The sequence below is a fragment of the Ambystoma mexicanum genome, chromosome 4p, assembly GCF_040938575.1.
Source record: "Ambystoma mexicanum isolate Mex_15411 chromosome 4p, UKY_AmexF1_1, whole genome shotgun sequence".
NCBI lineage: Eukaryota > Metazoa > Chordata > Amphibia > Caudata > Ambystomatidae > Ambystoma > Ambystoma mexicanum.
Genome location: NC_090927.1, coordinates 44,816,538 through 44,827,573, shown reverse-complemented (window position 1 = coordinate 44,827,573; position 11,036 = coordinate 44,816,538). Strand labels below are relative to the sequence as shown.

At 52.6% G+C, this 11,036-nt stretch overlaps 1 pseudogene; it reads right to left on the bottom strand.

Annotated features, from left to right (window-relative positions):
- Window positions 1-9,456: 9,456 nt before the first annotated feature.
- LOC138452733 (zinc finger protein 84-like) lies at window positions 9,457-10,501 on the bottom strand (annotated as a pseudogene).
- Between the last annotated feature and the right edge of the window lie 535 nt (window positions 10,502-11,036).

The following is an 11,036-nucleotide window of genomic DNA, read 5'->3' as shown; positions in this document are numbered from 1 at the left end:
CATGGGTGGGGGCCTGGTGGAGGGTGCCCCACAGTGCTGGGGGGTGAGGGGGGTGGGCGACATGAGTTGGACATGGGTGGGGGCCTGGTGGAGGGTGCCCCTGCACTGCTGGGGGGTGGGGGTGGTGGGAGACATGGGTGGGGGCATGGTGGAGGGTGACCCTGCACTGCTGGGGGATGGGGGTGCTGGGAGACATGGGTGGGGGCCTGGTGGTGGGTGCCCCTGCACTGCTGGGGGGTGGGGGTGATGGGAGACATGGGTGGGGGCCTGGTGGAGGGTGCCCCTGCACTGCTGCGGGGTGGGGGTGGTGGGAGACATGGGTGGGGGCCTGGTGGACGGTGCCCCACAGTGCTGGGAGTGGGGGTGGTGGGGAACATGAGTTGGACATGGGTGGGGGCCTGCTGGCAGGTGCCCCACAGTGCTGGGGGGTGGGGAGGTGCGTAACATGAGTTGGACATGGGTGGGGGCCTGCTGGCAGGTGCCCCACAGTGCTGGGGGGTGGGGGTGGTGGGGAACATGAGTTGGACATGGGTGGGGGCCTGCTGGCAGGTGCCCCACAGAGCTGGGGGGTGGGGGTGGTGGGGACATGAGTTGGACATGGGTGGGGGCCTGATGGCAGGTGCCCCACAGTGCTTGGGGGTGGGGGTGGTGGGAGACCTGGGTGGGGGCCTGGTGGAGGGTGCCCCTGCACTGCTGGGGGGTGGGGGTGGTGGGAGACATGGGTGGGGGCCTGGTGGAGGGTGCCCCTGCACTGCTGGGGGGTGGGGGTGGTGGGAGACATGGGTGGGGGCCTGGTGGAGGGTGACCCTGCACTGCTGGGGGGTGGGGGGGTGGGAGACATGGGTGGGGGCCTGGTGGAGGGTGCTCCACAGTGCTGGGGGTGGGGGTGGTGGGAGACATGAGTTGGACATGGGTGGGGGCCTGCTGGCAGGTGCCCCACAGTGCTGGGGGGTGGGGGGGGGGTGGGGAACATGAGTTGGACATGGGTGGGGGCCTGCTGGCAGGTGCCCCACAGAGCTGGGGGGTGGGGGGGTGGGGAACATGAGTTGGACATGGGTGGGGGCCTGCTGGCAGGTGCCCCACAGTGCTGAGGGGTGGGGGTGGTGGGGAACACTGGGTGGGGGCCTGCTGGCAGGTGCCCCACAGTGCTGGGGGGTGGGGGTGGTGGGGAACATGAGTTGGACATGGGTGGGGGCCTGCTGGCAGGTGCCCCACAGTGCTGGGGGGTGGGGGTGGTGGGAGACATGGGTGGGGGCCTGGTGGAGGGTGACCCTGCACTGCTGGGGGGTGGGGGTGGTGGGAGACATGGGTGGGGGCCTGGTGGAGGGTGCCCCACAGTGCTGGGGGGTGGGGGGGTGGGAGACATGAGTTGGACATGGGTGGGGGCCTGGTGGAGGGTGCCCCTGCACTGCTGGGGGGTGGGGGTGGTGGGAGACATGGGTGGGGGCCTGGTGGAGGCTGCCCCTGGTGGCTGGGGGGTGGGGGTGCTGGGAGACATGGGTGGGGGCCTGGTGGTGGGTGCCCCTGCACTGCTGGGGGGTGGGGGTGGTGGGAGACATGGGTGGGGGCCTGGTGGAGGGTGCCCCGGCACTGCTGGGGGGTGGGGGCCTGGTGGAGGGTGCCCCACAGTGCTGGGGGGGGGGTGGTGGGGAACATGAATTGGACATGGGTGGGGGCCTGCTGGCAGGTGCCCCACAGTGCTGGGGGGTGGGGGGGTGGGGAACATGAGTTGGACATGGGTGGGGGCCTGCTGGCAGGTGTCCCACAGTGCTGGGGGGTGGGGGTGGTGGGGAACATGAGTTGGACATGGGTGGGGGCCTGCTGGCAGGTGCCCCACAGTGCTGGGGGGTGGGGGTGGTGGGGACATGAGTTGGACATGGGTGGGGGCCTGTTGGCAGGTGCCCCACAGTGCTGGGTGGTGGGAGACATGCGTGGGGGCCTGGTGGAGGGTGCCCCTGCACTACTGGGGGGTGGGGGTGGTGGGAGACATGGGTGGGGGCCTGGTGGAGGGTGCCCCACAGTGCTGGGGGGTGGGGGGGTGGGGAACATGAGTTGGACATGGGTGGGGGCCTGCTGGCAGGTGCCCCACAGTGCTGGGGGGTGGGGGGGTGGGGAACATGAGTTGGACATGGGTGGGGGCCTGCTGGCAGGTGCCCCACAGTGCTGGGGGTTGGGGGGGTGGGGAACATGAGTTGGACATGGGTGGGGGCCTGCTGGCAGGTGCCCCACAGTGCTGGGGGTGGGGGGTGGTGGGGAACATGAGTTGGACATGGGTGGGGGCCTGCTGGCAGGTGCTCCACAGTGCTGGGGGGTGGGGGTGGTGGGGAACATGAGTTGGACATGGGTGGGGGCCTGCTGGCAGGTGCCCCACAGTGCTGGGGGGTGGGGGTGGTGGGGACATGAGTTGGACATGGGTGGGGGCCTGCTGGCAGGTGCCCCACAGTGCTGGGGGGTGGGGGTGTTGGGAGACATGGGTGGGGGCCTGGTGGAGGGTGACCCTGCACTGCTGGCGGGTGGGGGTGGTGGGAGGCATGGGTGGGGGCCTGGTGGAGGGTGCCCCTGCACTGCTGGGGGGTGGGGGTTGTGGTAGACATGGGTGGGGGCCTGGTGGAGGGTGACCCTGCACTGCTGGGGGGTGGGGGTGGTGGGAGACATGGGTGGGGGCCTGGTGGAGGGTGACCCTGCACTGCTGGGGGGTGGGGGTGGTGGGAGACATGGGTGGGGGCCTGGTGGATGGTGCCCCTGCATTGCTGGGCGGTGGGGGTGGTGGGGACGTGGGTGGGGGCCTGCTGGCAGGTGCCCCACAGTGCTGGGGGGTGGGGGGGTGGGGAACATGAGATGGACATGGGTGGGGGCCTGCTGGCGGGTGCCCCTGGTGGCTGGGGGGTGGGGGTGGTGGGAGACAGGAGTGGGGGCCTGGTGGAGGCTGCCCCTGCACTGCTGGGGGGTGGGGGTGGTGGGAGACATGGGTGGGGGCCTGGTGGAGGGTGCCCGTGGTGGCTGGGGGTGCAGGGGGACATGCGTTGGTGGGCAGTAGTGCAAGGTGACATGTGGGTTGGTTGGGGGGCATGGCCATGGTGGATGGGGTGCCTGCAGGACATGTGCAGGGTAGGCCCCTGTGGTGTGAGCCACCTGCAGGGGCTGTGGAGGGTGTAGAGGGAACACCTGGGAGGACCCACACGTGCAATTCACGTGTGGTGCTCCCCGCGCACCCCTGTAATACACGTACCCTGATGTGATTGCGTGTGGAACTTCCTGCGCACCCCTGTAATACACGTACCCTGATAGAATCGCGTGTGGAACTTCCCGCGCACCCCTGGAATACACGTACCCTGCTAATGTTGCGTGTGATACTTCCCCCGCACCCCGAAATACATGTACCCTGATGAGATCGCGTGTGGAACTTCCTGCGCACCCCTGGAATACACGTACCCTGCTGATGTTGCGTGTGATACTTCCCCCGCACCCTGAAATACACGTACCCTGATGAGATCACGTGTGGAACTTCCCGCGCACCCCTGTTATACACGTACCCTGATGGAATCGCGTGTGGAACTTCCCGCGCACCGCCGAAATACACGTACCCCGCTCAATCGCGTGTGTAACTTCCCGCGCACCCCCGAAATACACGTACCCTGCTCAATCGCGTGTGGAACTTCCCGCGCACCCACGAAATACATGTACCCTGCTCAATCGCGTGTGTAACTTCCCGCGCACCCCCGAAATACACTTACCCCGCTCAATCGCATGTGTAACTCCCCGCGCACCCCCGAAATACACGTACCCCGCTCAATCGCGTGTGTGACTTCCCGCGCACCCCTGAAATACACGTGCCCCGCTCGCACAGGCCCAATTGCTGTATGTTGCCACTTTTGTAATGCGCAGGGACGCTACCGCCTGCCTTCGTGTGGCGGACGTGTTTCGGCTTGTGCGTGTCTTTGGCTGTGCGTGGCTTTGCCCTATTCGATTCCATGAATACGTGTGGTTCGAGTGCGTGTGGGTGTTCCGTCTGCTTCCCTGCAGTACATCCCCAGTTACGCCCTTATTTTCGCGCGTTGTTCCCCATTCCGCGCGTTACGCCCCGTGTTCCGCCCACTTTCTGGTGTATGCGCCGAGGTTGTGCGCTTTCACTGTGCGCGTCACGCACGCCTTTCGGGATGTTGCAGTGACTTGTGCGCCATGCATGGGTTTGGCGCACATCCCGAGGTAAACACGGGCAGGGACTTCCATGAATCGCACGCGTGCGCGTGCGCCTGTTTTTTTGCGCTTGAGCCTGCTTGCGCATGCTTGCGCCTGCTTGCGCCAAGATTTTCGGCGCACGTTTGTTCCATGAATCGGCCCCTTAGTGTCTTCGTTCCTCCCTGTTCCTCTCAGACGCTGCTCACGCAGGCGCAGAGGATCAGTGTCAAAGCCCCTCCCATCGCAGCACGCATCCGAACCTTGCCAGTTAAAGTAATACGCGAGTGTTGACAGTCGGAGTGCGTCTGCACGGAGAGCCAGTGGAACTCATTAAGAGACCATTCCTGGCATAATTGTTCATAACTGAATGAGTCTAGTGTATGCGTATTCTCAGTTTCAGTAAGAGTTTCAAGGGGAGGATGAAGGATAATAAAAGTTGAACGTGCTGGTGTTTGTTTTGAAAAAGCTTTGAGCAGCAACATGATGAAGCGGTTTGCCTGAACACTTGGCATTGGGAATCAGCACGCAGGTGATCCTGGGTAATGTTCGATCAAGAATTTGTGACACGCCGCATAGTTGTTCAGCAAGTTACTTTTTCACGGAGTGGCCTGTGAAGCGGACTCAATTCAAAACCACAGTGCACGCACACAGGAGCTAAGTCCTAACAGCTTGTATTTATTCTGACATCAAGTGTCTAGAAGTAGTTTTGTCACGCTGTGTCTGTGAACTTATTTACCCTGCAGAAGAGTTAAGTCCATTCACAAAGTTACCAAATCCATGAAGGCAATTGGCCTCATTACGACCCAGGCGCTAATGGGTTAACGGCGCCGTAAAAGGCTGCGGCGCCGTTAACCCATTAGCGCCTAATTACGAGGTCCCTTTGCGGGTTGCACTTTAACGCCTGCTTTTAGCAGGCGTTAAAAAATCAACCCGCAGAGGGACCTAGGAGCTAATTACGGCACCGTAATTTACGGTGCCGTAATTAGCGCCTTCCCCATTCCCATTGAGCCCTATGGGGCAAAAATGGGAATGGGGAAGGGGCCATGGTGAATGGGGAATTACCGCCCCACCAACCTTGGAATGGGGCGGTAATTCCGCCATTCACCATGGCGGAATCCGGCATGGACCATGGTGCTGATAGCACCATGGTCCTACGCCTGGGTCGTAATGAGGCCCAATACCTTTTAAATAACTTCGATTATTCTAAGAACTAAATTCCATCCTCCAAGTTATCAGTGGAGGGTAAACAGGTAACATGTTATGTCTTGGTAATTAATACTGTCACACTGAGTGGAGGGAAGTGGTATGTTCTCTGTTAACCCTTATTCCTCCCTCTGCAGATTTGCAGCAGTCCGGAGGCAGGAGTCTGTTGTTTTTTATTTTATCCACTTCCCCTTTTCCCTTTGGAGCGTTAGTTTATCAACTGGTTTAAAGAGCAGTTGTTATTCAGACGGTCTAGATGGATCTGCGGGACTCAGCAACTTCCACGGACCAGGAGAGGCAGAACCAAACAGGGGGATCCAAGGGTGAAGGGTAATCGCCCGACGTGAAGATTAACAGAAAGAACTTTTGTTTTGTTGTTTTTGGCATATCGGGCCCTCTGAAGCAAGAGACTTTGCACGAGAAGAGACTTGGGCACAGAAAGCCCTGATATAGAGAGAAGGAACTGTAAGCTTGTGCCAGAGAAGCCCAGGAGTGTGCTGTGCTCAAGAGTCCCACCTTGTCCTGTGCTAAAAATATGGGGAAGTGAGACCCCGGACATAACATCCTGACTTATCATTTTGTGAACCATTCTTTCTTTTCTTGTGAATATTATCCCACACTATTTTGTAGCATAGCGGTAAGGATTGGCAATAGGATTTTTAGTATAGGCCCTTTTTATGGACTCTACTAGGACTGTATTATTATTATTTGAGGGTCGTAGCTTTCTCCCATCTTAGAAATAGGTTTAGATTAGGCATTTATCTCACCCAATGTATAGCTCAATAAACACCCTTGAACTGTAATCACTTGTCTTACTTTGATACCATGCCTTCCTTACACGCCCCAAACATTTCCAGGGCCAGACACCATCCTTCTACGAAGTTTGTGGCTTCTTCCCCATTATCATCCTGACTGTTCCTCCTCTCCTGCCTCCTTGCCAGAATCTTGTTCCATCCCCTGAGCCTGCCTCCTGGCCTCCTTCTGCCTTTCTGTTAAGTCTTGTTGGGGGGAGTCACCCACCCCTCTTCCCATGCCTGATGCCACTGCATATTATTGACTCCTCCTTACTAGATCCACCTGTCCCATCTCTTTTTGTCCCCAATACCTCCTAAAGTTACCTGCATTGTTCTTCAACTGCATGACTCAGATTTCTCAAAAAAACTGACACTGTCTGAATGAGGTCTTTCAGTTTTAAAGTCCTCTTACTTTTCCCCTGGGTTGGGCTTTTGGTGATGGTATTGAACTGCGTTATGTAATTGTGGCTGGGTTGGGATGTGGTGCTGGTCCTAGTGCTCCTGGAATCACTTTAGCCTTAGTGGGATTGCCCAGGCTTGAATCTGATCTGTCCGCCATATTGGATGTCACTTCTCGTTGCCTTTACAGGACCTATATGCTCCATTTTTTCTCAGCATGTGAGCTGAGTGTTGGAGAAACTCTTGGTAAGGTTTTAAAATACCCTAAATGTGTAGGTGAAAATGGGCGTCATTACAAGTTTGCAAGTGCAGGGGAAAAGTGGTGGTAATCCAGTGACTGAAATGTTTTGGGTGGTAACGGAATTACTGCTGTTTTTCACAAAGCATCAAATCATACATTTGGAGGTAAAGTGGAGGCTTTACCTCATACAACAAACTAGAAGTAAAGTTGCCCCTTTGCATCGACCCACACCCCAAAAAAAGTGTAATCCTGTGGTAAACCCATGTGACCAAGTGGCGGCAACAGTAATCACATTTGGCGGGAATTCAGTAGATTTACAGCTGAATTACCTCCAAACTCTGAATGAGGCCCAATGTAGCCTCGGCGCAGGAATGCTGCACCATGAGAAAATGATTTGATAACTTTCTATCACATGTGAAGAATTCTGTGTTTGGAAAACTGAGCTTGCAACATTACATTAAGCAGGAATTGCCAGAGATCACACAGAAACCATGTTAAATGGAATGTCAAAAGTAATATAGACTCTCCATTCAATGTCACTCATAACAAGAGGGGCTTGAAGCTATGAAGCAACCCAGATTTAATGAGTGCCACCCTTACAGTACCAGTAACGTCCACCCCAGTACTCTAGGTGACCAAATCAGTTTCAGCATCACAGGAGATTATACAGGCGATAAAGGTACACAAACAGGAAACTGTGCAAACAGTTCAACCCTGGGAGTGTACAAATAGATTGCTTGCCCAAGTTAGTTTGCCATATGCCCATCTGGAGATGCAGTTATAAAACAGCTGGGAAGTAACACTTAGCTGCATGTACTTTGTACGTTTTCTTGTGTCACAAAGTGTTTCCTCATAGATCTCACGTCAGATGGAAAATCCTGAGAAACAGTAACTTGACAGTCAGGTCACCTGAAAACTTTACACCTTATAGATTCAAATAAGTTCAAGTCTGTTTTTGATTACTCACGTCATGTAACTCTCACCTACTTTTTGTGCAAATGTCAATAAATCAATCAACACCTGGGAGGTCATTTTAAGAGTGTTATCACTGAAATGCTTGTCATTATTTTCTGCCACTTGTCTGAGTGCGAGGATGCTTCATCTATTCTTACACTCCAGCTGCAAGTTTTCTCCTAGAGCTTTGAGGTGGCCAAATGCACTTCATAATACCACTTTATAGATTGCTTTTGGGACATTTTCACAGCTCCTGGTTTTAACCTCTAGACCAGGGGTTCTGGAACCTTTGGCTGTAAAGATATTTTGGACTAAAACTCATCAGCACTAGCTAGCCTAATCAATGGCCGTGATAATGAGTTAGTAGCCACACCAGGGGAGCCTCTGGTTGCACAGTTCTGCTCTTCACTAAGTTTGGATTTAATTAGATGTATTCTTTATTCATAAGCTTTCCTTGAGGCACTTTCATCTTTGATAGCTTTGAAGATACATGATCAGTGTTTGAAGGTTCCGCAGGATGGACTGCATGAGGGTTCTGCTTCGTAGACCGCTTATTTGGGGAAGAGCAGGATCATCATTTTGATGTTAATGATTAATTACCATTCAACTGCTGCACTATCAGGGAGGAACCGCATGTCCATTTTCTTTCTGTCCTAAACCAACATCTGCATTCTGATTGCAGTTTGTGAGCCTTTCCTGATATTTCATCATCTCCTCTCTCCTCGTTCACTCTTCTGTCTTGAATATCACACGTAGGCTCTGAAATTCAGGATTGCTTCTTGGCGGTTTCTCTCATGTTGAGTAAAAGTGAATTTATGAAGGATGCTGTTGTGGCCTGGAATCAAACCGCTTTCTCCCATGTGGGCTCTTTCATGTTGATTTAGACCAGGACCTGCAACTTTCCAGATGTTTTGGACAGCAACTCCCATAAACTCCAACCACTGACTATGCTCAATAGAGCTGATGGATGTTATATTCCAAAACATATGTAGATCTAAAACACTTGTTTGAATAAACAAAATTGCTGGTCTGTTATCATCATAGGTTGTCTTGTGCTTTATGTGCTGTCTGGAGAGTTTTTGTCACTCCCTGATGCCCGTCGGGTTTTAGGTGCGTAATGAATATAACCCAAAGGTTGCAGGCCCATGAATTAGACTTGGATCATGTTTTCCAACGTTCATTACGGAGAAAGGGTTTTACCCCATGTAGATTATCATCTCACGTTGCCTTAAACTGGTTTTATTACAAACTCTTCTGACATGCAGTGGACTGACCAGCATTGTCTCCTTTGTGCGTTTTCTCCCATGTTGAGTTATGTTGCCTTTCTGACTCAAGCTTTCCTGACATTGAAAACACTGAAGGTTTTCCTTCAGTTTGGATCCTATGATTAGCTGTTTAATTTCTGGTTGATGCTTCCCCGACATGCAGTGGGCTTCTCCGACATGCAGTGGGCTTCTCTGCGGGGTCTTGTCCTCTGTAGTTTCTCACAGAGAATTAAAGATCATTAATGGCTGATTTTGACATTCAGCGCACTGGTATGCTTCTTTTCATGCATGGGTTTTTCACATTGTTAGTTTAGTCTTCTTGGCTGAAGCTTTTCTGTCATTCAGTGCACAAGGAGGTTTCTCCTGTGTGGCTTCTCTTACGGGTAGTTAGGATGCTTTTCACACTGACGCATTTGTGACATTACAAGCATTGATAAGGTTTGGCTCCTGTGTGACTTCTCTCATGGGTAGTTAGCTTGCTTTTGTGACTGTAGCATTTCTGACATTCAGAGCACCGATAAGGTTTGGCTCCTGTGTGGCTTCTCTCATGTTTAGTTAGGCTGCTTTTATCACTGAAGCATTTCTGACATTCAGAGCACTGATAAGGTTTGGCTCCTGTGTGGCTTCTCTCATGGATAGTTAGGTTGCTTTTCTGACTGAAACATTTCTGACATTCAGAGCACTGATAAGGCTTGGATCCTGTGTGGCTTCTCTCATGTATAGTTAGGCTGCTTTTCTCACTGAAGCATTTCTGACATTCAGAGCACCAATAAGGTTTTACTCCTGTATGGGTTCTCTCATGTTTAGTTAGGCTGCTTTTCTCACTGAAGCTTTTCTGACATTCAGAGCACTGATAAGGTTTTACTCCTGTATGGGTTCTCTCATCTTTAGTTAGGGGGCATTTCTCACTAAAGCTTTTCTGACATTCAGAGCACTGATAAGGTTTTACTCCTGTATGGGTTCTCTCGTGTTTAGTTAGGTGGCATTTCTCAGTGAAGCTTTTCTGACATTCAGAGCACTGATAAGGTTTTACTCCTGTATGGGTTCTCTCGTGTTTAGTTAGGCTGCTTTTCTCACTGAAGCTTTTCTGACATTCAGAGCACTGATAATGTTTTACTCCTGTATGGGCTCTCTCGTGATTAGTTAGGTGGCTTTTCACACTGAAGCATTTCTGACATTCAGAGCACTGATACGGTTTGGCTCCTGTGTGGCACCTCTCATGGGAAGTTAACTTGCTTTTCCAAATGAAGCTTTTATGACAATGAATGCACTGATAAGGTTCTTCTCCTGTATGGGCCCTCTCATCTAGATGTGGATATGTTTTTTTGGCTGAAACGGTTATGACATTCTGTGTACTGATGAGGATTTTCTCCAGCATGGGTTTTCTCATTATGAGCAAGATGGGTTTTCAGACTGAAGCTTTTATGGCCTTGATTGTCCAGGCAAGGTTTCTCTGGGGGTTTCATTTCTCCAGCTTGGATTGTGTTTAGCAAGAATGCCATAGAAAAGTGAACCTCATTACAGGGTCATCCATTTGAAGAGAATGCTCTATATTTAGCTCTCAGAGCGCTCTTCCTTACAATTCCATTGTACAAAGGAAAGCTCTTTTGAGAAGCTCTGATTCTTAACGTCTGAGAGTCCATGCAGGTTGTGTTTTTGCCAGCTTCTCACAATTGGGTGTTCTTAGAGAATCTTAATGCTTTAATGTCTTATGTTCTTTTCACAATCAACATACGAACATGTTTATTAGGATTATTAAATCCAACCTTGGTGTGTAGGGTTTTTGAATTCAATGCATTGATATGGTTTTCTACTATTTGCAATATTTTGTAAATAAAAAGCTGTACATTCTGAATTACATATTAATTCGAATTCGGACTTGCTTTGGTTCTCCTGCTCATCCATGTATTTAACTTTTCAGAAGCATTTCCTTCTCCTTGTTACCTTGACACTGAATATGGAAGGCAAGTGATAACAGAAATCCGTTCAATAATGCATGGC